Source organism: Nilaparvata lugens, chromosome 13, assembly GCF_014356525.2.
Source record: "Nilaparvata lugens isolate BPH chromosome 13, ASM1435652v1, whole genome shotgun sequence".
NCBI classification, from domain to species: domain Eukaryota; kingdom Metazoa; phylum Arthropoda; class Insecta; order Hemiptera; family Delphacidae; genus Nilaparvata; species Nilaparvata lugens.
Genome location: NC_052516.1, coordinates 25,195,385 through 25,222,108, shown reverse-complemented (window position 1 = coordinate 25,222,108; position 26,724 = coordinate 25,195,385). Strand labels below are relative to the sequence as shown.

The 26,724-nt window shown below is 33.8% G+C and overlaps 1 protein-coding gene across 1 annotated transcript in view; it reads left to right on the top strand.

Annotated features, from left to right (window-relative positions):
* Positions 1–384: 384 nt before the first annotated feature.
* Positions 385–26,724, top strand: part of LOC111058443 (neuroligin-4, Y-linked-like) — an 850,919-nt gene continuing 824,579 nt past the window's right edge. Inside the window, 1 exon segment of the mRNA XM_039440114.1 lies at positions 385–402. The gene's annotated coding sequence lies outside the window, so the exon portion shown is untranslated.

Sequence of the window (26,724 nt, the reverse complement as noted above, 5' to 3'; positions counted from 1 at the left end):
CACTGTATCTGGAAGGGGACGTGTTAGTAAGTGCTCGATACGCGTCGGAGACGGGCCCCTCCCGGTTTTCGAAGATTTTGGAGTAAATTTGACTCTCTAGTATGGAAAAACGGTGAGTTTTCCGGGTTTTCCTACTCGTTTTCGGCGCCGAATCGCGTGGAAAGCGCGGACTTTCGCGGGAAAGTGTGTGGTGTGACTTACTACGAACCTCGCCACATTGTGTGCGGTGATACATGCAGGTTAACTCTCATTTCTCAGCTATAACCTCTTTTAGAGTTCATCTCTGTGAGTGTCTCCGAAAATCCAACAATTATTCAGTGTAATAATAATAGTGGTGATTTCTAGGAGAGCCTTTTGCTGTCAAAGGAGGGATTTTGTCCGCTGAAGGATTAGAAATAAAAGGTGAGTTAGCTTGAAAATATATAATAAATTGCCTTGGTCAACTAGAAAAATCGATTGTGCTTGAGTGTTCTAGAATTAACTTTGAAATTAGAACCTCAGATCTTCCAATGATGTAATTCTATCACCTTTTATCAGTTACTATTGGAATTCAAACGTTGTTTATATATCTGACATTGACATTTTCCCGGGGGCATTAATACCTTTCTATAGTCTTTGATAGTGACTAAATTATAATGCTCCCATTGATATGACGTGGTGTGAGCTTATGATCTATGTGGTGTGATGCCAATTTCGAAAACGTCAAAATTCTTGTTCAACGAAAAATTGATTCATAAGAACATATCTCTAGAAACTGTAGGATTCTGCGTACGATGGATACTGAACATGTTGGAATATTGTTGCAACCCTTTCACTACAAATATATAGGTAATAGTAGTAAGGTTTTTCTCCATGTATTCCTTATATTCAAAGATTATTATTTGTTTGCATAATTAATTATTCATCATTGAGCCTACTTAGGCGATAATCTTGATGTTGGTTTAAACTCAAAATGACATCACAATAAAATAATATTATCTTTATGTAATGGTACAAAATTATGAAATTGTACACTAACCCTATTTTGGACTGTGTCAACACCCATAGATTTGGAAGAAAAATGGCACAAGGTCATTCCTAATTGAATCGCTAACAGCAGAAAGGAAACATGTCCAACTTTTTCAAAAAAAACTTTATTTCAATAAATCAACTATTTAATGTAAGATACATAGTTTACTGTAGAAAGGAAACATGTCCAACAGAAAGCATTGTAATGGCGACGTTTTGAATATATCGTTTACTGCAGGTTTGGGTTTAGGTTTTATCAAGTTTGTTGTCTCTCCTGTAAAATTATGAAAACTGGACATTTCGCCTTTCTGCGGTTAGGGTTTCAATTATTATTCTATCTACCTTTGTTTTATATAACATCAGTTTTATTTGTATCGTAAATAAATGAATGGTAGTTTAGCTTTGAATGGAGTTGGTGCGTACGACCCTTATGAATATTTCTGTTCGTTATTTAATTTTAATAAGCACAAAATCGAAACAATAATTCAGAGACAAACAACCAATTAATTCAAATCCGCTTCCATCCCGAGATAAGATCAATAGACCGTTTTATTATGGCCATAAACGGACTTTATCGGCTGCACTTAAAACTACTATATAATCACCTCTTTAGATACACTTTTGACATTATTCCATCGTAAATGCCCATAATCGACCTACAGAGTTCAGCCTACCAGCAAAACAGTAAACGATTGCACTTTGCACTGAATAGTTTGATGCTCCTCCCATTATGGGCGTATCCTAGCTAGGCCAATGGCACACTTCAACCTTGAAAGGTCAACCAATAAACTGTCACCTGACCTCTGTTACAGTATATATTCTGCTACGCAATTTGAATAGCGTTCAGTTCAATGGAGATTGAAAATGGTGTAACAACTGAAAAGTTTTCTAGAATTTGCGATTCTAAATTTTTACAGAATTTCACAAATTTTAATTATTGCAAATTTCTAAATTTGCGACTAAAATCAAGTTTTTAGTTTACTGGACAATAGTGTAACAGTATTCCCAAAATTGTGATTTAGCAAGCTTTTAGTCCACTGGAGATAATGGTGTAACAGCCATTCGTAGCTTATAAACGTGATAATAAAGTTATCAGCCATCTTCATTCTGTATACCACAGTATAGGCATGGATGTTTGTTGCGGTCTTTATTATAATTAACTTTTCAAAATCATCAATATCTTCATAGATTTATCATACTTGACATTGACAAGAGGACAAGTCAAGTTCATATTTTTCTTTCTTGTTATTGCAGTTTAGTTTACGAAGGTTGATGAGCAATTTTTCTTATATGATAATGAGTTCAATTAATAGGATGGGTAGCTCTCTCCAGGACTACTACTTCTAACTATTAGCGTTGAGATAAAAAAGTAATTTTTTCGAATAAGAAATTTTCATGACCATTTCGTCAAACCGTTCTCCTGGAGATCTGCTTCATAAACTTGGCCACCATTTTTCAAGCTTGTATAAATACCACTTCAAAAAATCTGGTGTGGCGCACTCACACAACTTTCCTTGCCGTTATGGAGATTGATCACCTGACGCTAGTGTTCCCGCGCGTCTCAAGTCTACTACTCAAAGATTTGAGCCAGCTGGTGACAGGGCAATAACGCTGGAGTCACACGAGGTCTGCTATCTCTTCATGGTGAATCATTTAATAGAATCAACAGTTTGCAATAACTGGATAATCACATTTTCTCGAATTTCGAGCTTATTTTTAATTTTAGGTGAAAATGTTACTGGACATTAATTGTAGAGATTCTCATGCTCGATCTTTTCCACTGAATTTTTTTTTTTTAAATTGTATCTGAAGCCTGATAATTGAGAATCTAAAATCAAACTTTGCATAGATGAGGCGGAGCTCCTGAATTTTTATAGATATGGGAGTGGGGCAGTTGATAGAGCTTATCGATGTCTATTCTAGGTATAACTTTAATCAAAATCGTTGAAGCCGTTTTCGAGTAAATCGCTAAAAACCATGTTTTTGACGCCATTTTAGCCGCCATCTTGGATAGCATTTGATCGAAACTGTTTGTGTCGGATCCTTATAGTGTAAGTACCTTAAGTTCCAAATTTCAAGTCATTCCGTTGGGAGATGAGATATCGTGTACACAGACCGCACATACACTCATACAAACACACACACACACACACACACACACACACACACATACAGACCAATACCCAAAAACCTCTTTTTTGGACTCAGGGGACCTTGAAACGTATAGAAATTTAGAAATTGGGGTACCTTAATTTTTCCAGAAAGCAATATTTTCCTTACCTATGGTAATAGGGCAAGGAAAGTGATAAACTCTCGAAATACAAGGGAATATATGATAATTGAACCATGATATAAAGTTCAATTAGTTACCTGAAAATATGAAAAGAATTTCTTCCAAGCCAAGCGAGAGAATTGGATGAATGTGGAATGATATCTCGTAATACAAAATATATTCAGTTATGAAAATATAAAATTAATGTAAATAAATAAATAAATAAATAATTTTATTCATGGAGGCAACAGGTAAAAACCCATTTTGCCTCCTTCATACATGTAGTGTAGCATGATTCAATAAGAGTTCTTCATGTACAATAAGAGTTCTACCTGTGTTTATTACAGACCATATCATGATAAATGTACACAATGATGGAATTATTTATTGTTATTACACAATCAATTTAGTGTAACTAGACACCTGTCAATATGGGAATGAAGCTTTCACATAAATGCTTAACTTATAAACCTTTCAAATGCTCAGTAAATGCTTGACTAACTGTGCTTTGTTATTTAACCGAACAACAACAAACCATATTTTAAAAATCTAAAATCAATCATGATTGGAGAAAACTAATTAATGACATCATCCTAGTGGCTAGGAAGAACTGTCTGACAAGCAGCTTACATGAGATAAACCTGTCAAAAGCATACAACATTCCTCATAGCTGAAAATTCAACAAGAGAGACACTTGATCAATAATTTAGTGTAACTAGACACCTGTCAATATGGGAATGAAGCTTTCACATGAATGCTTAACTTTTGAACCTTTTGAATGCTTAACTAACTGTGCTTTGTCATTTAAGCGAACAACAACAAACAATATTTGAAAAATCTAAAATCAATCATGATTGAAGGAAACTAATTAATTGAATGATGCTAGTGGATAGTAAACTGTCTGACAATCAGCTTACATGAGATGAACCTTTCAAGAACATACAACATTCCTCATAGCTGAAAATTCAACAAGAGAGTCACTCGAATATAATCCATCCTTCCTTTTCGGTGCTCTATTTTAAAAGCTCTCAATTAATTAAACAACTAAAACAAACCCTGAACCATTTTGTTGAACTGTATCTCTCTCGACTATTAGTCAACTCTCACTCCCATAACTATATTTGTACACCAATACAATATATTATCAGATTACGTACTCACTGATCATATCTATAGATACAATGTTTCGTACTCACTATGGGGTGGGAATACCTTGCGGCAAACAGAGAATTAATTTCTACAGGAATACGGCGAGCGAGTGAATCATTCACCCGTTTTTCCATTAAACTGGAACAAAACGTAGTTTAATATCTTGCAGTTCTGGAATAGAATGACAGAGGCACACTTTGTATTGTATTGGGAAACCGTTATTAGGTTTGATTTGTATGGGGAATTCGTTTTTCACTGGTTTTTAGGAGGCTGGCGCTGTTTGTACCGATTCGACGTAGAATTTGGTTGCGATTTCCAATTTATATTTTTTTATAATACTTGTGAATACAAACTCACAACGATTCCTATTCTTGTACGGATTAATATTGAATATCGGGGGACCAACCTTTGCTCTGGAATGTAAAAGCATAGAAAATTTGTAACGAAAGATTGAATTTATAGTTTATATTTATTTATTCATTTTCGCAGTCGTACAATTATTTTTACAGTTACATGAGGAGGCACAACAGGCTTATGCCCAAAACTGTCCCTTTTCAAATTTATACTACAGTCCAAATCAAAATCTAGGTTAAGCTACTATCACTCATCAGAATAACAAGTTATTCATACTTCAAAAAACAAACACATCATCAATTACAAATAGATATACTATGAATTCGATTTAGAATGATATACTATGTTTGCTATAATATTTGTTAATATACTATGTATCACTAACAGCATCTAGTTACTATTTTGGACTTTCTGAAGTAAACATGTTTTCTAAAAAAAAGAGAAATAAACGAAAATAAGTTTCTCTTGCTGAATTTTCCTTCTCGTGAGATCAGCTGGATAATCCCACACATGCACTCGTTCACTCTCTTCCATCACGGTATGGACAGACGACAAAATTTCCAGCTGTTTTTCCAAGGAAAAATTATCTTCTCAATGTCCTTCAGAGAGTTATCCAAGGGTTGAGACCTAGTGCAATCGAATCTTCATATCATAAACCTAGTTTTTACCAAATTTCGTGAAAATCGTTAGAGCCGTTTTCAAGATCCGTTGAACATAAAAATATAGCCTACCCATATAACCACATAATCATATAAATACATATATTGAAATTGCTCACTTAATATAATAGGATAGAATGAATCAGTTGCCCATCTGTGTTAATTTTTTTCAATTCTCTGTGTCATCAATTTTAATAATAAATAATAATATTAATACTGAGGGTGATGCCCACATGAACCCTTAGTCTTCTATTAATGATGAAAGATTAATTTGAAACTGCAATAAACCAACTGCTGTGATATTATTACTGTATAATAGTTGTTTTTGGAGAGTTCCATTCTTAAATTTCCTTCTGTTAATTTAGTTCTTTGGCCAATTTTCGCAGTAGCAGAAGTCCATAGTTCTATTTATTATAGCTCTCATTGGATATGAATAAATACTATACAGTAATTATTATCACCAGATAGAAGTTTAGAGTATATCAGAGAAACATCAATCACGGGAAATCAATCATCAATGATTGATTGAGAGGGAATGAGATGAAACAGTGAGAGAAATAATGAGATAAGGAAAAATGCTATAATAATTTGAAGAAAGAAAAGAGACAGAGAAAAATTCTGACAGGAAAATAATTTATCCTGATAAAAGCCTCAATCATCGGTTCTGCTCCATCGAGAATAATTTTCAATGTAAAAACGGAAAAATCTGACTCATTAGTGTAAGCTATTCCAAAATTTCCATTCAATGAATTCTCGGAATTCACAACGCCTTCCTGCCTCCAATCAGTTTATCTGTTGGTTTTTTGAAGCTAATTCAGGTATTTCCCGGGAATTCGGGTGATTCGGAAAAAAGTAGATTGATCAAGTTTTCTGAGGAATGGAAAAATAAAGAGGCATGTTTCAGGAGCTTGAAAATTGTTTGCTGAAATATCTGTTATTCAGCAATGCTGATACTGGATCCTTGTCATGAATTATTGCAAAATATAAAAAGAAAAAACGAAATATTGTTCCTCACTCCTTGATTATATTATGGGTCGATTGAATAAGAACTAGAATCTAGTGACTAGCGGCTAGCTTGGCTCAAGCTTCAAGTAAGAATATACAAATACAAATAAAAATATACAGCTCACTCGAATCCTAGCATTTGTTTGAAAATTACTCAGAACTAGCAATTGCTAGCTTTTAGACCAATTATAGTATTGCTTGTCCCCTACTTATTGCGAAATTCATAAATTATAATGAACTTGTGAATTGTGAACATCATCTTAATGTAGTCACTGTTTACTACAGTATTGTTTGTATCATCAAGACAGTCTTGTATTGTCAGTAATTCTTTTCACATCATTCGCTTCATAAGCTTCAATGGATCTTCACGAGTCTCTATAGTAGCTCAGCCATGTACAACTCGCTAATCCATTCATTTCTTATGTATGAGAATCATCTTTTTTCGTTACATTGGATCAATCAATTATACTTGATCATCATATTCATCTGAAGATCAATAATTAGGTAATTCTCTGAATACAATACAGAGTGTTTCTAAATGAATGACTTGATTGTAGAAACAATTATTTTCAATGGAAAAGTAAGTTTCAATAACGAATTGCTTACTGTGCCAGGCCCATAATATGTACCACTTCAGTTTGATCTGAGATAGCTTAACTATTTATAATCAGAACACAATTCTCTAAAATAATCGTGTATATATTTACAGCTGGCTATACGTCAGCTTATGAATTTCGGGGATGCGATATTTTGATTCTTCACAGAATCACTCGCTCACTTTTTACTATCCACAGACGACGAAAGTCTCAGCTGTTCTAGCCAAGGATGAATTATCATTTTAATGTCGTTCAGCGAGTTTTCGCAAGGATGAGACCTAGTGCATTCGAATTTTCATATCATAAACCTACTATGTTCTAAATCTCGTGAAAATCGCTAGAGCCGTTTTGGAGATCCGTTGAACATAAATAACCAGATATAAATATACAGAAATTGCTCGCTTAATATGATAGGATAATCTGTGTGAGTTAATCAGTGTATTGTTGATGTTCACCTCTGAAGTACATATTTTCCATTAATGATATTTTTCATATACTCTACCACTTACTGAGAGGTTTGTAAATAAAATTGCTGATGGTCACCCCTTTTTCTATAATAACTTAATAATCTATGTTCAAAATAATTGTGTCATACACTTGACAAAATCCCTTATAATGATTAGTCCTAATGTTGAAGCCAACATTACCAGACAATATTTTATTCCATCATGGAAAATAAATTTCAAACTCCTTAAAAAGAGTAACAACGCAACATCGGTTTGACATTAATAAATGCGACTTCCGTCAACCTCCAAAACCATCACAGGACTACAACGTATCCCCTCAACTTCCCCCTCTTTCCCTTCTTCTTCCCCCACCCCAAACAATCACCCCCTCCACTCAACCAGCTTCAAACTCCACACAACATAACCTCAAACCATGAGCTTCATGATATTCCCCTACCAATTATTCAACCGGGTCCATTATTCATACTCAGCTCCGTGGCTACATGTGGAGTAATTTTTTCTCCAGTTTGCCATCAATTTTTAAATGTCCCGCCGTCTAAAGTGGAATGGAAGTTGGAAACTTTCTACCGTATATAGAAAATCATATACAAATTATAGGTTGATGGCATGTTTTTCAATTTTCTGTTTCTAATTACTTCCGGAGCGGTAGTTGAAAAAAGCAATGACTGACAGTTGAATTAAAATGTATTAAGAGTTATTGTGGTAAACTGATCTACCAAGAAGTGCCTATCTCAAACTGATGATTAGATTTATTTTCTTCTGGTGGGTTAACCGTGATCATTTAAAACTTGACCTACATAAATCTTGAAGGATTGAAAATAGACCCTAAAACCATCCTCGGTAAATAAAGAATCTATATGTAGAATTTCAAGATAATCAGTCCAGTAGTTCGGACGTGATGATGCGTCATTCATGAATTTCCTACCACAGCTAAGGTTGTCTAAGAAGACGATAAGTTTTTAAAAACAAATTTTATTCACCGAATCGTCGGACATAACCCCGACGTTCAGAGTTGAAGAACGAAAACGGACTAAGCATGGCGCGCAGGCCGCTAATTGGTTTTATTGAATACTAATGCTGACTAAGCTCACTACTACTAGCACACCTATAACTCACGTACATGTGTAAGAAAATTCTCTCCTTTATTATATTATGGATGTATCACTGGTTAATTATATAGTGACAAGTAATAAGTGACAAAAGTATGTAAGAGCTGTAACTATGAATCTCCAGTTTTATCGAAGTTGGTATTTTTTGATACACCGCTAGAATCTGACAATACTGTGTAGTTATTATAAATGATAATATTTATGTTTGGACTAATATCAACTTAACTAGAAAATTGTTAATCAAACAACTGCATTCAACATTCATGGTAGGTTATCTTGGACATACCTTGATCTAGTACATAATACCATAGAGAAACAATAGCGTAAGTAGATATCCCATGGTATAGGGCGTTTATGTCGCAACTTTTACTGTTATCTCAAGTCGATTACTATCTATTATTGAAGATTTTTACGGTTTTGGCCGGGTAAGTGTGTATGAACTGCATAATATGAGAGACTACCACCGTCACACACCTTTTTGGGAAAGAAATACTATCAGCTTGAGATAACAGTAAAAGTTGCGACATAAAGGTATGGTATAGGGATACCATGGGATATCTACTCTAGCTATTGTTTCTCTATGATAATACTTTGTCAGAAAGTTATATCCTTGAAAAATGTCCATTTCTCCACAACCAACTCATTAGGAAACAAGGAACAGATAAAGTTCGATGCTTATTTCCAATGATTATTGAAAGAAAATCCAAATCAAATGCCGTAAATTGACCCGAAGACTCCTGCTACTGCAAATATTGACAACAGCTAGATGAAAATTCGATGAGCACTATTATTAAAAAATTAATTTAACCTGATTATTTTCAACCTGAATCTTTCCTCAGATGAAGCTCATGTAATCAATCTTTATCTGAGTTCAATCTATCATCAATTTATCAATCATAAAAATGATTGGAGAATTAATAACATGAATATCCATTATTGTTACTCCACTAAATTCCAATACATATGATATTTCAAGAACCAGGTAATCTTTTCAGACCCATTATCGTACATCACGATCAAATAAAAAAATGAATCGAGGACACATTAGCTCAAAGCCTAATTGAATTAATTCATTAGGCCGGATTGGGAAAAAACGCCTAAAAAGCGAAATATATATGATTAGAGCCGCGCTGTGAAACAGAATGACTAATTAGTGAGATGTTAGAGATGGATTTAATCAAAAATGGGATTACGCTGAGCTCAGAGAATCAGAGCCGTCAGTCGTCAGTTGAACAGTGTCATCCTTTGTCATGATTATTATTAACTGAAGGACAATCCAGTCTATCAGCTAATTGTGTTTGGTGATCAGTTTAAAGGCTTCATATCAAAATTTTTCTCCTGCAAGAATTTTTTTGTAACATTTTGTAGCCTATTTCATATTCTGATTTGAAATTTTGATTTTTTTTTAACTTTATTCATTTACACAATAAGTACATTATCAAAATTATAGGGAGAGAAAAAATAAGGTAACCTTGTGCTATTCCTCTCCCAAATTTAGATAACACATGGTCCAAAATAGGACAAGTCTTGTAGTTCTCAATTCACAAAATTTTCAGTCCTGAAGTATTTTCACAAAGTAGACTTTCAATTTTAGATGCTTCAAAGCTAAACATAGAAGATATATTCCACATTATTATAACTGAAATAGGAAATATTCACATAATTATTAGAAATATAATTTTGAAGAATTACATTTTCAAAGTAAAATGTGGTCATGAGACTGTTGTCACTTGTCAGGTTGATGCAATAGTGTGAAAATACATTAGGCCTACATTTTGATGTCGATGTAGTGTAGTGTTTGTGGAGAATTATAAATAAAATCATTCACATCGCCTTGGAAGGCACGTAGATTGCAATTTCTGATAACATGCTTCATCGTCTGTCTGAATCAGTAGTTTCGTCTGTCATCGTCTGATAATTTGATTTAGTAAATTGAGTGACATCTGTCATTGGAAATCACCATTCAATATTGTCACAATCATGATTTTTTTCGAAATTATTCATCAAAAATATACGTGAAGTTTGAAGTTCTCCATAGTATCAGTGGTTGAAGTACTAATTACTTCTAAAGGTGCGTACAGATATACGCGCCTCCAACACGCTCCGCACACGCCCCACACTCGCTCCGCACTCGCCCCGCAATCGCTCCGATCATTATGTTAGCTCGTCATCATCGATCATCAATCGATCTGCTCGAGTGACGTTCGATTGCGGAGCAGAGCGAAAGTCTGTACGCACCTTTAGCTAATACTGCTGGAGTACTAAAAGAATTTTGAAAGACTTAAAATTCTGTGAATTGAAAAACTACAAGACTTAAGCTTTTTTGGACTATGTGTTATCTAAATTTTGGAGAGGAATAGAACAAGGTTACCTTATTTTTCCTCTCCCTATCATTTTGATAATTTACTTATTGTATAAATGAATAAAATGAAGCGTAAAGCACTAGAGTGAATTGAGTACTAGAATATCAGTATTATCAGGAGTTTCAGTGGTGAAATATATCAGGACTCCAGGACTTCATTATACCCCAACAGGCAAAAGGTAAAATTTTGGGAGATCAAAGAGGAGATGGTCTCACACTTAAAGAAAACATGTACCATTAAAAACTTAATTTAAACATAAACATGGAATAAATAATAATTCTTCTCAAATTAGCTTATAGACGTTGTCAGCAAAACCAGAGGTTTGTGTGCTGCAACGAGTATCAATCTTAGAAATCTTATCTTACAAAATTAATAAAACATTTAATCGATATATAAATATTGAAAAAATAAATGAATAATAAACAAAAGGAGTGCTCTAGGAAAACTGTTGATTTTTTCGTCGGCCGATAGTTCCCAAAAAGATGGAACATGTGCTTTTTAAACGTAAGTCTTCAGACTGTCAACAGTGAGAGAAAATCTTGCCAGAAAACAGAGCCTGTCCTATTTTCATAGGAGAGCGATAGTAATGACGCATATGCTTCTGCATACAAACGTTCACACTGGTAGATTTTCGTTACCGGAACCCATACTTCACCCTATTATTTATACAAAGAATTATATTTAAAACTTTAATTTATACAAAGAATCTCGCACTGAACCACAACATTGTGATTACTACAACATAACCTATTCACTTATGCATGATTTGTGATTATGCATTATTGTGATTACTACAACATAACCTATTCACTTATTCACCTAAGCAGGCGCAGTCACAGGAGATTGCTTGCGGCGCCTGCGCAGGTCGACTGCTCCGTTTCACTCTCTCTCCAGGTGAATGCCTTCGGGTTGCTGTGCTGCTGCGTTGCTCGCCACTGCTCCTATTCGTGCTCTTTCCAGACGACCGTGAACCGAAACGAACGTTCTCACTCGCTCTCATTGTGAGCGCATAACGTGGGAACGTAACGCAGTTTCTTGAAGTGTCACCCGGCAAACCAATTTATAAGACGTTGTCACGTCAAAACTCCAATCGTTGATATGAAGATATTTAATTTTTTGAAATATTATAATAATCTACTCGACTCACTGAGTCCATAGAAATTTGAATTTTGTTTCTACGACCAAAAATAATAATATTTTTTGTAAAAATCTAAAAGTCAAGAATCAACAATGTGAAGACCCAAAGCGATTTCTCCTATTCCACGGTTATTAGCAAATGATTCCGGTTCGTTGCAGACGACTATTTTTTGATTAGTCTGTCTGTGCCCTAACGTCCATTTTGTTTCTGGGTGTTCGTCGTATGCTTGCTTTCTCACCAGAGGGTATAGAATTGAACTAGAACATTAGTTTTGCAAAAGCTCTCTAAATAAAATGAATATTTCATTTGATAGATTTTGACAGAAGAAACAGTTGAAATTATAAATCCAATACGATATTATAGCGTGATTCCCAATACAGAGATACAAAGTGAGAATCTCCCAGTGAGATTAACAGAAAGTTAAACAAACGTTCAGAATTTCTGCAGAGCTGGCAATTAATTTGGATAGAAGCACCTACAAACTTGAAGCTTCAGTTGGTTGGTTTAAATAATTGCTAACTTTTGTGAACTTTGACAGAGGAAATTGAACGTTGAAGTTTGGTTTGGAGAGGGCGGAAATGAGGGGAGTAGGTAGGCACGCTATCAAAGGGGAAAGCTGGGGGGAAACCTGTTAGTTTTATTCCAGTTTGTTTGTTCATGTTTTTACAGTCCTTGTTGTGATGATTATTTGATGAAAGTGATGTTTTCCATTGCATCTCTGAGAAGTGTTGAAATCTACAAGCATTGAAGTGTAATTGACTTGTGGGAAAGCTGTTCTATCTAGTAAGAAACGTGTTCAAATTTACAAGCATTTAAGAGTTATTAACTTGATATTTCTGTGGAAAAGGTGTTTTATCTACAGAAAAAAGGCATAGTTCTATTCGTCAATATTGATGAACATTATTGCTACGATAAATTTTAGTGTTGTGAGTTGAGCGTCAAGCCATACAGAGAGCGATCTGCAATCTTATTAATAATAATAATAATGATGATAATAATAATAATAATAATGTTTAATTTTCAACAGCACAATAAAATATACAAGAATACAAATTCATAAAATCCTAAGCTTGGCTTTCTCCGTCAGCTCGAGTTGAGATTTTTCTTTATTTTATCTATGATAAGAGTTGCAATCTCATAAATAGGTATCTATATTCATATCTTGAAGATATAGATCGCTCTATATATTTAGATGTACCGTATTTTCGATTAAAGTATTTTAATAGGGCTAATTGTATGTTTCATTATAGAAAATAACTAACACCCTTGCACTATTTTTGAATTAAACACGACTATAGTGAGGTTCACGTTATAATGGCAGTGTTTAATTAGCAATGGTATTGCTATCCTTGTCTATCATTCAACAAAGCGGATAGCGTTATCTCTATCTCGCATTGCTCTGTTGCCAGATTGTCTTTGAACAATGTAGGATTAATAATCAATTAACAAAGTATTTCATCTTGATTAATACATTATTGAGAAATATAATTTCTTGCTTGATAAAATATAATTGATTATTTCAAACGAGAATGAACAGTTAATATTACATCACTAAACCTGTATCAGATACCACCTATAGAAGGCATTGACGAGACAGAGGATTGGCAACGCTTCTTCTCCACTGCCATTATAACGTGGACCTCACTATAGTTTCGACATTCATGTCATTCTCAAGTTTCTTTTTTCATTTTTTTCCATTATCACTAGTTACAATAAGTACTAGTTATTTTCTATGATAAGTTATATTCATGCATGTATTGTTTTTTTTCTATTTACATCGCTCCCTAAAATATGAATATAAAATCTGTAAGATCGCAGATAACTTTGTGTGTGATGAGTTCCTCAGTAATACATGTTTTCAAGTAGCGTTTATATCCTTATATTGTAAGGACCTTAAGTTCCAAATTTCAAGTCATTCCGTTAATTGGGAGATGAGATATAGTGTACACAGACGCACATACACTCATACACACACACACACACACACACACACACACACACACACACACACACACACACACACACACACACATACAGACCAATACCCAAAAACCACTTTTTTGGACTCAGGGGACCTTGAAACGTATAGAAATTTAGAAATTGGGGTACCTTAATTTTTTTCGGAAAGCAATACTTTCCTTACCTATGGTAATAGGGCAAGGAAAGTAAAAATATATAGAGATCTACAGAAATTGCTCGCTTATAATAGGATATTCTCTGGTGACAACGGGAACATACGGCAAACAGAATGGACTGACTACCAGGTTACAGGGAACAAAATGGACGCTACAGGTGACAATACGGCAGCAGAAAACGTTTCGAACTCTGTATCCTGTTGCTATAGCGATGCAAAAATGTTGGATTTAATCGACATTTGCAGCCTAAGCGTCATTTGAATGATAAATGATTGTATGCCCCGAGCGCCTGTCATCATTTGTTACAGACTACTCAAACTTTACAAGAGGATTACAAACAATGATTTGTATTTGTATTAACACTGGCAGTGGCAGTGTTCGCTCAGTTCTATAATCCCGCGGGGGCAGTGATAGTGATACAGCCTCACCCTGTATTGATCTGTCACGTCCTTTGTTCCAACGACAATAACATATTTCAATAATATTTCAGGCTGTTGCGATTGTGTTACATATGTTTTCAAACTCATGTACGATGAGTACGAACAATAACATATTTCGGTAATATTTCAGATTTGGTTGAGTGTTTTCACGTGTGTTTTTCTCTACTTATTATTGGGAAATATAAGTTACATTATCAAATATCATGTATTCATTAAATTATAATCCAGAAATTCATGATAATGATCCATGAGCTTTTTTTGGTTAATTACAGAAACTTGTTGTGTAGTTGAAAAGTTGATATTGTGGTAATTATTCATATTGAATGAAAAAAGACTAAGAAATTGTCAAAAAACCACTGATTTATTGATAATTAGAAAGACCGTTCCGGTTATTACACCATTGTTAATCTCTGTTAAATCAAAACTAAATACAAGAGCAGCAGAATTTAAACTAGTAGGCGAGTACTGCTATTGGTCAAGGGCATGAACGCCTGCCCTTGGTGGCTTAAGCCGCCATATTGTCACACCGTTGAGTGGGAGGAGACTGTCTAGCTGGGCCAATGGCAGGCGCTCATGCCCTTGACCAATAGCAGTACTCGCCTACTAGTATAAATTCTGCTGCTCTTGTATTTAGTTTTAGTTTATCAGAGATTGACAATGGTGTAATAACCGAAACCGCTCTTTCTAATTATCAATAAATCAGTTGTTTTTTGACAATTTCTTAGTATTTTTCATTCAATAATTACAGAAACTTGGCATTAGTTTTTGATTAAATAGAACTATTCATGATAATGATACATGTAATATAGGAGAGCTTTTTATCCATCCATTGGTCAATTACAGAAACTTGGCAACAGTTTTTCTATTATATAGAACTATAGGATTAAAGTTATAGCAAATAGAAAATAGATACAAAATACTCACATTCTATTGGTGTGCCACACCAAACCAGTGTGAGTGTTTTTTTAACTTAAAAGTTATAAAAATACAATTATAGTAATAATATCAGTGAAAATAAGATGCATAACCAACAACTAGAAACAAAATAGTTTCTTTACTCCGTGGTTATAATAAGAGTAAGATTGTATAAAGTGCGAATGGAGAAGTTCTTTGAATTGATTATATATCTATTTGATATTATTGCATTTTAATTCCGTTGTATTTGATCTTTGCTTCTATTCTTTCAAATAGTTGAGTTTTTATCCATTGACCAATTGAGGAATCAAAGAGAAGATTTTCAAATCAGTTAGAGGTATCTTCCATGTACAATTTTATGAGCTAACCTCTATTCGGGTGAAACTTCGCTACTTTTCTTCTTCGAATTAATCGCATTGAATGCTGTAGGTACTTTTGGTATTGTACTTCAAAATTTACAAGCATATCCAAGCTTTAAAAAAAGCTTTTAAAGAAATTTACAAGGATGATGTGGGGACGTTACGTTTACTATTCTGATTTAACATAGTTTATTTTCAAAACATAGCCGCATATATATGAAGCTGCTAATCTTTTTGTTGTCACAAACGCATGTAATGTGGTCAGTTAAAACGTTTACAGTAACTGTCATTGGTTTGGTAGAATTCTTTGAACATGATAAAAGAGGATAGATGAGTTTTGTGTAAAATTCAATCAATTTATTTATTCAATAGAATAGGATTAAGTTTATTCCTTTAATTGGATAGTGATGGGATGACTTTGAATATTTGGTCATTACCATCATCATCATCATCATCATCATCATAGACATGAATAATTTAACAATATGGGGCACCGAGCTTCGCTCGTTATTTATTTATTGATAAACAGAGCACAATTCTTTAAAATGATTGGGGAAGGACAAACAGGCACAGCCCAAAACTGTTTCTTCCCCGAATTTTGATTCATACACTATAGATGGTTCAAAAATTAGGTTATGTTTCATACTCTTGAATTCAGGTCCAATTTTCAGTCAAAATATTTAAAAACAGAAAAGTTCTAAATTAGATTGTTCACAAACCAAATTGAATAACAAAATAACACTCACTAATCATTTAAAACTGTGAAATGATGATTAACTTTGAATATTATGATATACTCTAATTTAAAGTGATAAACCATGTCATGTCAACAAATCAGATTATTTTGATAGTCTATTAAAATTTCTCGCGAGATACGGTAAGCTGTTTGAATGATTATACAGCTGATCTCCCACACAGGTACACGCATCTTCTGTTATCGACAGATGACGAAATCTGTTCTTCCAAGGATGAATATCCTTCTAATGTCCTTCAGAGAGTTTTTCCAGGGATGAGACCTAGTGCAATCGAATCTTTATATTATAAACCTACTATGTTCTGAATTTCGTGATAATCGTTAAAGCCGTTTTCGAGATCTGGTGAAATACAAACATATAAACATCCAAACATCTAAACAGAAATTGCTCGTTCAATAGTATAGGATATTGAATAATGAAGCAAATTCTAGTTTTTGCCCGAAAAGGACCACCTGGACCTCTAGTATTTCCTACTTTTTTCAGTCTCTCTCTACCCTACTCCTTTCTCACTCTTCATGTCCCCTTCTCCTCTCCTTTCTCACTGTCCTCATCCTCTTTCTCCCTTCTCTTTCATCAGTAACTAATACATTCATAAAAAATTTATCGCAGTCAAATAATGAATACTGAGGATTGTAACAGGCAAACAGAGTCATTCGGAAAAGAGACTTTTTATTACTGAGCCGTAAAAATGAGACTCCCATCAGAATAAATTAACTGAAATAAGACAGTAATAAAGCTTGCTGAACATTTATGTATTCATTTTGCAACTGATGGATTTCTCGAAATCTAATTTCACAGTTTTCTGTCAGACAAAAATATCACTGAATTCGTTTCTGAGACTCAGAATTTTAAGGGTTTTGTTGCAGCCTATTTCAAAATTAGAGGATTTCATATTGTGTTGGAAAGATCTTATTTTCACAGAACATTACGTCAGAAACGTAGTTTGAGCTTATGAAGTCAGCCTACTTATAAGATATTAAATTTAAGTAAATTCTGTGGAAAATAATTAGGCTATGTCAATTTTTGGAGGTAAAGTTTGGTATAGGAATGGAGATTGGATGAACAATAAAGTACTATGATGATAATTGAAATTTATCATACTTGGGGTACATGAAAATGGCTGTTGTACCTTATCAAATTTAGATCATAATATTTGCAGGATCGATATACACCAATCCGAACTCATCGACTGCCAGATAAGAACTAAAAATTCAATCCAATAAATGACTTGAAATATTTCTTATTTTTTGGCTGAATTTCAATTCAATTTATTCAATCTCAATTCACAATACAAAGCACAAGATACATTTACATGGACAACATATCTAAAAACAAATTTGTGAATATTTTCCCCACATAGACGGATCTGTGTGTGGGGAATGAGTAACAGTACAAGAAGTAGCCTATAATAAAATAATAATAAGTATAATATATCTATTTATATATATGAATGATAAGAATAATAATACCAAAGAAAAATCCTATCAATAAGCAAGCTCAGAAAAGAAAGATATTGAAGAGAAAGAAAACTATAACTTTCCATGTAACGCTTAATAGATTGAAAAAAAGGCGAACGAAAGAAAAAAAATAAAAAGGAAGAAAATCAGCATAATACCAAATATGAACAATACGAAAGAACCAAATAAAATAGAAAAATAGACATGTTTGATAAAAGTAGTTAACCCACCCTTATTCTCTTTGAAGATAACAATATCCACCACCTTTGCGCGGGTGATGATACATTATGTGAAATCCATGCTCTTCGAGGGATTTGAACCCACGACTATCCTATCATCAGATTATCAAAGGATAACTTCCTATCTGAATGGGACATTGTCCTTGTCAAGTCATAGAGATATAACATAGATTATTGCCTTCAGATTGTCTTTGATAAACCTTTCATAATGTAACTTTTGTAATGAAAAATAACATTTAGATAACTTGGTGCAATTTAGGATCTGTTTACAAAAAATTCCAGTGAGGAAATACAGATATTATCACATAACTCAGTTATCCAAACCTGGAAGACTCATCATCATCCTGAATTGTATAACTGTGTCGAAAACACTGATAATAATTTGTCAACTTGAGATCTGCTACAATTTGACAACCACTATGAAAAATATTTGAGGAAAAGATATAGGATCAGTGAGAGTGTGTGAGAGAGATACGAGGACTGAGATAGAGTGAGAGGAGAGAGAGCGAGTAAGCTTGAAAGATATAGATAGGGTGTGAGAAAGAGAAAGAGAGGGTTAGTAGGAGAGAGTCAATGAGAGAAAGAGAAAGTGTGAGAGTGAAGTGAAAGACACTTTTAAAAAGTTGCTGAAAAAATGCAATTAGCGCAGTTTCCAATTAAAGCTGTACTCTGTTGATGTTAATAATTGTTCAACTGTTGAGATTTTGTATCTTCCAGGGTCCCGTCTTCATTAGAGATCGGAAAGTGCTTCTGAGAAAAGAAAACAAAAATGATCTCAACAGAACCAGAAGAGGGTCTAGTAGTTGTCATTATTGTCATTCCGATTTCTGTTCTTGTCCTGAAAATTGCTCTTCTGAAATGAAAATGGTGTGTTCAATGGTCGTAGCCGGATCAACTCTAAATATTCAACAGAAGTCTAGATGGAAATTCGATGAGAACTACTATCCAAAAAATAAAATCCAGTTTTTGGATAGTAGTTCTCATCTAATTTTCATCTAGCTGTTAGCCCTGTTGTCAATGTCTGCAGTAGCAGAGGTCTTCGGGGTGATTTGCAGCATTTATTTAGGATTTTCGTTCAATAATGATTGAATGCTGTTTCTATCATTTTAAAAAACAATAATCCTTATAGTTTTTATTAAATTTAGAGAACCAAAATTTGAAAATAAGCTGCGCATCAATCTATCATAATTCTGACAAGAGTTTGAAACTACTATCGTATTTTTTCTTATTTTCAGAAAAAAACATTATTTACATAATGAGAATGAACTTTCCAATTTGTGAAACACAGAGAGATACGTCTCGATATCCTGTGATTGAATCTCTCGAAATGGTAACATCATGATATTTTGATGACAAAATAATTTTATAAACGAGCATTGTTTTTATGTCAATGATATGGGAAGTGTCATGGAGTGATACATTATGAAGTGACGTTAATTGGATGTCGAATAAAATTTGTTTGTAGAGCTTCAATTATAATAATTCAAACATTTGATGATAAAAACGCTCCTCTGCCAGAGAAAATATTAAATAAATGAGGATATGTTTTTTCAACATGATCAGGCTACACCATTCAATGGAAACGTCTCATTCCCAATAATTTCGAATTGAAAAAAAAATTGCCATGAGATTCATCTATCTGATAGGATTGATTATATTTATATAATTCAGAAATATCTCAAAATTATGGAATTATAAAATCTGTGATAAATTAAATCAGATAGTTTCACTTATCAATTAAATTTTTCTCAATACACAATAAATGATTAATTATAAACAGTGTCTTGTTGTGACGATATCAATCAATAATTGAAAATTGTAGAAATATATAGGTAATAATGTTGAAAAGGGCCGAGGAAAAACATTTGACTGTAGAAGTATTTATTAACTGACGTTTGAACAGAAAAGGTTGACATTTGGAAATATTACTTTTCCATTGGAATATGTTTTTCCATTCTCAACAGAATAATAAATTGTTCTGTTTTTCTCAGCTTAGATGAGTTTTTTTACAGAATGGGTTGAAAAACTTGTACTTGACAGACTCACATCCAACACAGGAAATGTTCAATTCAAAAATAAATAATATTGGACATAATTAACAATGATCAATTTGAACAGTCTTTTTCACGTTTAGAAGCTGTTCATTTTCAAAAACTCAAGGGTAGAATATAGTATTTTTTCGTTAGGGCTGCTCTTGAATGGAAATAAAAATCTAAGTATACTTTTGTAAAATTATTTACTCACAACATGTTTCGGCTATGATGTCACATTTGTTAATGGCATCAATATCGGGGCACCGAGCTTTGCTCGTTTTTTATTTATTGATAAAGTGAACACAATTCTTTAAAATGATTGGAAAAGGACGAACAGGCACAGCCCAAAACTGTTACTTCCCAGAGTTTTGATTTATACACTATAAATATTCCGAAAAGTAGGTTATGTTACATACACTTGAATTCAGGTGAAATTTTCAGTCCAAATATTTGAAAACATAAAAGTTCTAATTTAGATTGTTTACATACCAAATGAATAAAAAATAATACCCACTAATCACTTAGAACTGTAAAATAATGATTAACTTTGAATATTATGATATATACTATCTCATGTCAACAAATCAGATATTACTGTATTTTGATCGAGTAAATTAAAATTAAAATTTCTAGGTTTCTCGCGAGATACGGTAGGCTAATTGACTACACAGCTGATCTCCCACACAGGCACACACATCTTCTGTTATCGACAGACGACGAAATCATCATCTGTTTTTCCGAGGATGAATTATCCTTTTCATGTCCTTCAGCGAGTTTTTCCAGGGATGAGACCTAGTGCAATCTAATTTTGATATCATAAACCTACTGTATTTCAAATTTCGTGAAAATCGTTAGAGCCGTTTTCGAGATCCGTTGAACATAAATAACCAGATAACCAGATAACCAGATAACCAGATAACCAGATAACCAGATAACCAGATAGCCAGATAGCCAGATAACCAGATAGCCAAATAACCAGATAACCAGATAACCAGATAACCAGATAACGAGATAACCAGATAACCAGATAACCAGATAACCAGATAGCCAGATAACCAGATAACAAGATAGCCAGATAACCAGATATAAAAATAGAAAAATATAAACAGATATACAGGAATTGTTCGCTCAATAATATAACCAGTTATAATAGTATAATATTGGATTATAATATCCACCATTATAATAGTATATTATATAACCAGTCCGGTTATAATAGGATAGCCGGAACATGTTGTGAGTAAACAATTTTACAAAAGTATACTTTGACTTTTTTTATTTCTACATTAGAGTCACACGCAGCTGAAAACAAAAAACCTTTCTCTCGAATCGTGAGATTCATTGATTTTTTGTTGAGTATAATACCTCTTACCATAAATAACTCTAGAATACCATCCACCATTATAAATTAATGTTTCATGATCGAGATGAACGAATGCACGAATATAGTCAGTCATATCAAGAGTCACAAACCATCTGGCAGGAAGAAGTTCTCTAAAGCTGATGCCAATCATCTATAGTTACTATAGTCTGATCCTCTTCAAATTTTATTTAGGATCACCTGAATTCAAAATCATTATTGGATTATTCATGGAATAAAATCTGAACAAACATAGTCATAACGGGTGACATAACCTAGATTTGGAAAATATGACTGATTTACAAGAATTCGGGATATGAGCAGCTTTATTTATTTATTTTTGGAGTGATTCTCTTGCTCTCTAATGATAATTTTATGATGTTCACCTCCACAAATAAATGAATGTATAGTAGTTGGGGTAAAAGCAAACTAATTGGACTGCGTACTTATATTCAACGTGATTACATAGGCATTTGTGTAAGAGAATACGTTGTAATTTATTTTTAAATTGTTGCATTCGAGGGTGGGTTAATATGGTTTCTGGTGGTGTAGAGGAATATTACAAGGAAATTTCTATTACACTGTAACGACACAATTTCCATATCCAGTTACTAACCATGGTCTCTCCCTGTCGTGCATGCAAGTAGCTCATTCATTTCCTTCCTCCTCTCTTCTGTCCTCTTCTTCTTCTTCTTTCTTTTCCCTTCTCTTCTTCTTCTTCTTCTTCTTCTTCTTCGTTTCTCTTACCCTTTCTTTGAGTTCTCCCCCTGCTCTCTGTCCTCATCCACTCCTTCTCTATCAAATTCTTTATTTTTGTTCACGCTATCTTCTTCTCTCTCACCTTCTTCACCATGCCTTTCTCTAGCGGTATGACCATACCGCACAAAGCATTCAAATCGCTGGTTTCCTATTCTGATAAAAAGGGGTAAAATATTCTCCTTTTGCCAATACCTTCAACTCTCAACTTACTACCGTATTTTTCCTTTTTCAAATTACCTAGTCCTCTATTTTGTTTCACTTCATTTCTCCAACGCTTCTACTCCACTTTCTCCAGCTTTGAATCTCCTTTAGAGAATTTAATTATACTAATCAGTTTTCTTCTTCATTCTCAATCAACCATTTCACTCCTCCTGTCTTCTTCTACTATATTCCTCCTATGTTGTCTCTCTTCTTTGTTTTATTTCTTATCTTCTCCTCCTTTCCCTCCATCTACATCTTGGTGATGCTGATTCTCTATGATATATTCCCATAATAATTACTTCTAGATTTATCCAAATTATTTGTTCCAATTAGATGGAATCTCCTTTGAATTATCTATATGATATATAATTTCTTCTCATCCATTCTCGTTCTGATTCTACTATTTCCTAGTCGAATATAATAATGAAAAATATTATAAAATTAGAATAATATGCTATTGCATTATGTTTGGATAATTATGGTGGGGGAGTATTTATCGCGTTCATTATATTCATCGTTCATCAATGAAAATAAATTTCTTATCAATAATTTTGAATGTGTTCAAACTTTTGATTTTTATTTTTAATTTTTTTAAAGTGTGGATCTTGTCCACATGAGCTTTCTCATGCAAAGTGCGAAGGTGATTTCATTGTGAGATGATCAAATGTCAATGCCTATTCGACGAGATTCGAACCCAAGACCACCAGGTAGTGCTAGCAGACTGAAAAGTGCAACTCCTTAGTCAACTCGGCTATCTGGCCGGCAACTTCTCTGAAGAAACATAACTCCAAATTTGGGATTTAGATAAGAAATGGTTACATATTACAATAAAAATCTTGTCAAATATGATTTTATATTATTTTGATTTATGTGAGTAGGATCAAATAATATACTATCACGCACGGTTGAATTTTATCTCGAAAAACGTCCAAACTTGGGTCGTAGCACTCGAAATGCTGTAACTTTAGAGTATGCACGGGAAAATCAGCAGCAAGGAGATATACCATTCAATTTCCCAGCAAGCTGCATTCAACTATATCTAAAAATACAAACTGCTGCACAACCAACTAAGCACATAGGAATTCTATATTGAGATTTAAATGTAAATATTGATTGTTGGATAGTTTTCATAAAAATATAGTGCATCAGATTAAGCTAAGGCTAAGCACACCTGAGGAGGCGCGGCTTGATGATACAAAGTGTTGATCTTATGGAGATCGCCTTATCACACCGTACCACACCATGCCCGATTGTGTGAATGATTGTATGTGTGTGAGTTTTTGCATTCAAACCAATAAGCAAGAAGCACCTGGATGCAAAATGCCGCATCGCGCCCCCTCAGGTGTGCATTCAGCTAAAGTTTGTCATGAGATGCATTAACTATTTGGCGGTACGAAGTTCGCCGGGCCAGCTAGTATAATAATAATTCTACAGATTATTCTTAGTAAAATTTATCAGACAGTCTTTTATTAGTCAATATATAGTATCCAAGCAATCATGTAATGCAATCTACATGACTGATGGAATCAAATTCAATCCCTCCCTCTTCTCCCTCTTTCCTCTAACTCTTTCTCTCTCTCTTTTATATTCTCCTCTTCCACTCGTTTCCTTCTCTCTCCCTTCATATTCCCCTCTTCCACTTTTTTCCTTCTCTCACTCTCTCTTTTTTCATTTCCCTTCTCTTCCCTTCATCCCATCATTCTCCTATACAGCACCATACAACAACATATTCCGTGACAGAGCATCATTTACGTTGATAATTTGACGATGCTTAAAGGAGTTGTAGTAGGATAATTTAAGGCTTGTATTTGGGCTAATGGGCCTTTAAGGGCAGGTCGTATGTATTTCACTCCCAAACAATTACTATCACAATCTGGGTAGTTATCTTTGAATGGAGTGAAAAACAAGTTTTGAGAAATCCATCTCCAGCCTTTACGATAATAGCTGATTACAACCCAACATTTGGAGACAGTTTCAGTTCCAATTCAATTTCTATTCACGGATTACACAGGAGTGATACACAACACGAAAAATGAGAATACACTTACTAAACTGTATTATGAAGGTGGGTGGTACCGGTAATAAAGGAGCAGAACGAGTTAGTGGCGGTCAATCCCACTTATGTGAAATGATAAAAAATTATTTGGATTAATCGATATTATGGACCACAAGGTAACCCGTGTTTTGCAAGGATCCAATTAAAAACTTGACAAGCTAAAATTACATAACCATTAAACTTGACCTACTAAAATCTTGAAAAATTTGAAATAGGCCTATACCCTACCTCGGTAAATTAAGAATCTATATGCAAAATTTCATGTTAATCAGTCCAGTAGTTCACACGTGATGATTCTTGAATTTCGTATCCCCTACGGGTATATTATGTGCCCTGTATTATATTATAGATAATATGAATAGAAATATAGAGGAACGTTCTGTTTGTACCTTTCAAGTGAATACATCATATAAAAAAATCAAAAATCAAAATTTTTATTCACAATACAAACAATTGAGGGACCTGCCACACCCGAAGGTTTTTCGGCGGGTGCCCGGTACAAAGATAAATAAACTTAGACAAAATAAAATATCACACTTTAAGATTTTTAAAAGTGTAAGATGGAAGAAAACAAATACAAATTGCAAAATAAAAATAAGTAATATACATCAGATTTTGATAGAGAATTAATAAAAAAAAGGGAAAATAATATTTCTATAAATATTTTTATAATCTTTCACTAATATAGTAGTACAGTAGGTAATGCTATTGGTCACAAATGTTTCAAGATTGAAAAAGTTGAAAACCGCATATAAAGAGTTACGGGAAACTGTGGGGAAGACTACGAGAAAATTCAGTAATTCAGATGGAAAATACCATACGGTGCTAAATTCTCCAATGTTTGCAGGAAAGCTATCCAGACTAGTATTGTTGGACGTAAAAAGTGTGTTTTAAAAGTGCCATGACTATCAGACAAGCAGACATGTTCGCTGTACGGCGGAGGCGAATCGCAAATGATATGAAAATTTCATCCTCATCTCAAAGGATAAAAAAGGATATGCATGAATAGTTTAGAAGCAGGTGGCAGGTATGGAAATTTATTGGAAAGGAGAAAAAAGAGACGGGAAAACAGGTTCGAGGGAGAGTGGTTGGGGAGGAAAGGAAAAAGAGAGGGCGAATGGGTTGAGAGAGAGAATGGGTTAAGAGAGAGATTGAGAAACAGAGAGACAGAAAGAGAGAGAGTGAAGGAGAAAGAGTAAGGGAGCGGGAGGGATAAAGAGAGAGAGAGATTGTGTGTGTGTGAGAGAGGCAGACCGAGTGATTGATTGATTGATTGATTGATTGAGTACTTTATACATGTAGATTACAATATATACTGGCTTTTACACTTATATGCAATAGCTTACAATATAGCAAAATTATAGATGATTATTTACATAATATAGACTAAGAAAATGATTTTTGAACTGCATATGATATGGAAATAGTTATTTGTATATCTAGAGTGAAAAGTGCTGTTTTTTCTCCCTGAGGGAAAAGTTTGAAGCCCGAGGCGAAGCCGAGTGCAACAATTTTCCTGAGGGAGAAAAAACATTTTTCACTCGTGATATACACAACATTTTTCCTCCACCTACATTTTTATAAAAACTGCAAATAAAATAATTTTTAAAAACGTATGTGACCAAACAATGTGTTACAACATAATCTAAAAAGTAAACAGAAACAGCTGGCTTGTAATCACAGTTCTCCTCCAACAGCACTATCTGTCGGCTAAAGTTGTAACAACAATGACAGCCACAACAGAACTACAGCTATGATGAAGTTCCCGTTTCAAATTTGATTAGTTAATAAGTAATATTCGTTGGCTGGTATTTTGAATAACATGGATTAAAAGAAAAAATATAATTTTTTTCTGGTATAGTAATATGAAGTTTGTAATAATAATTTCAGCATAC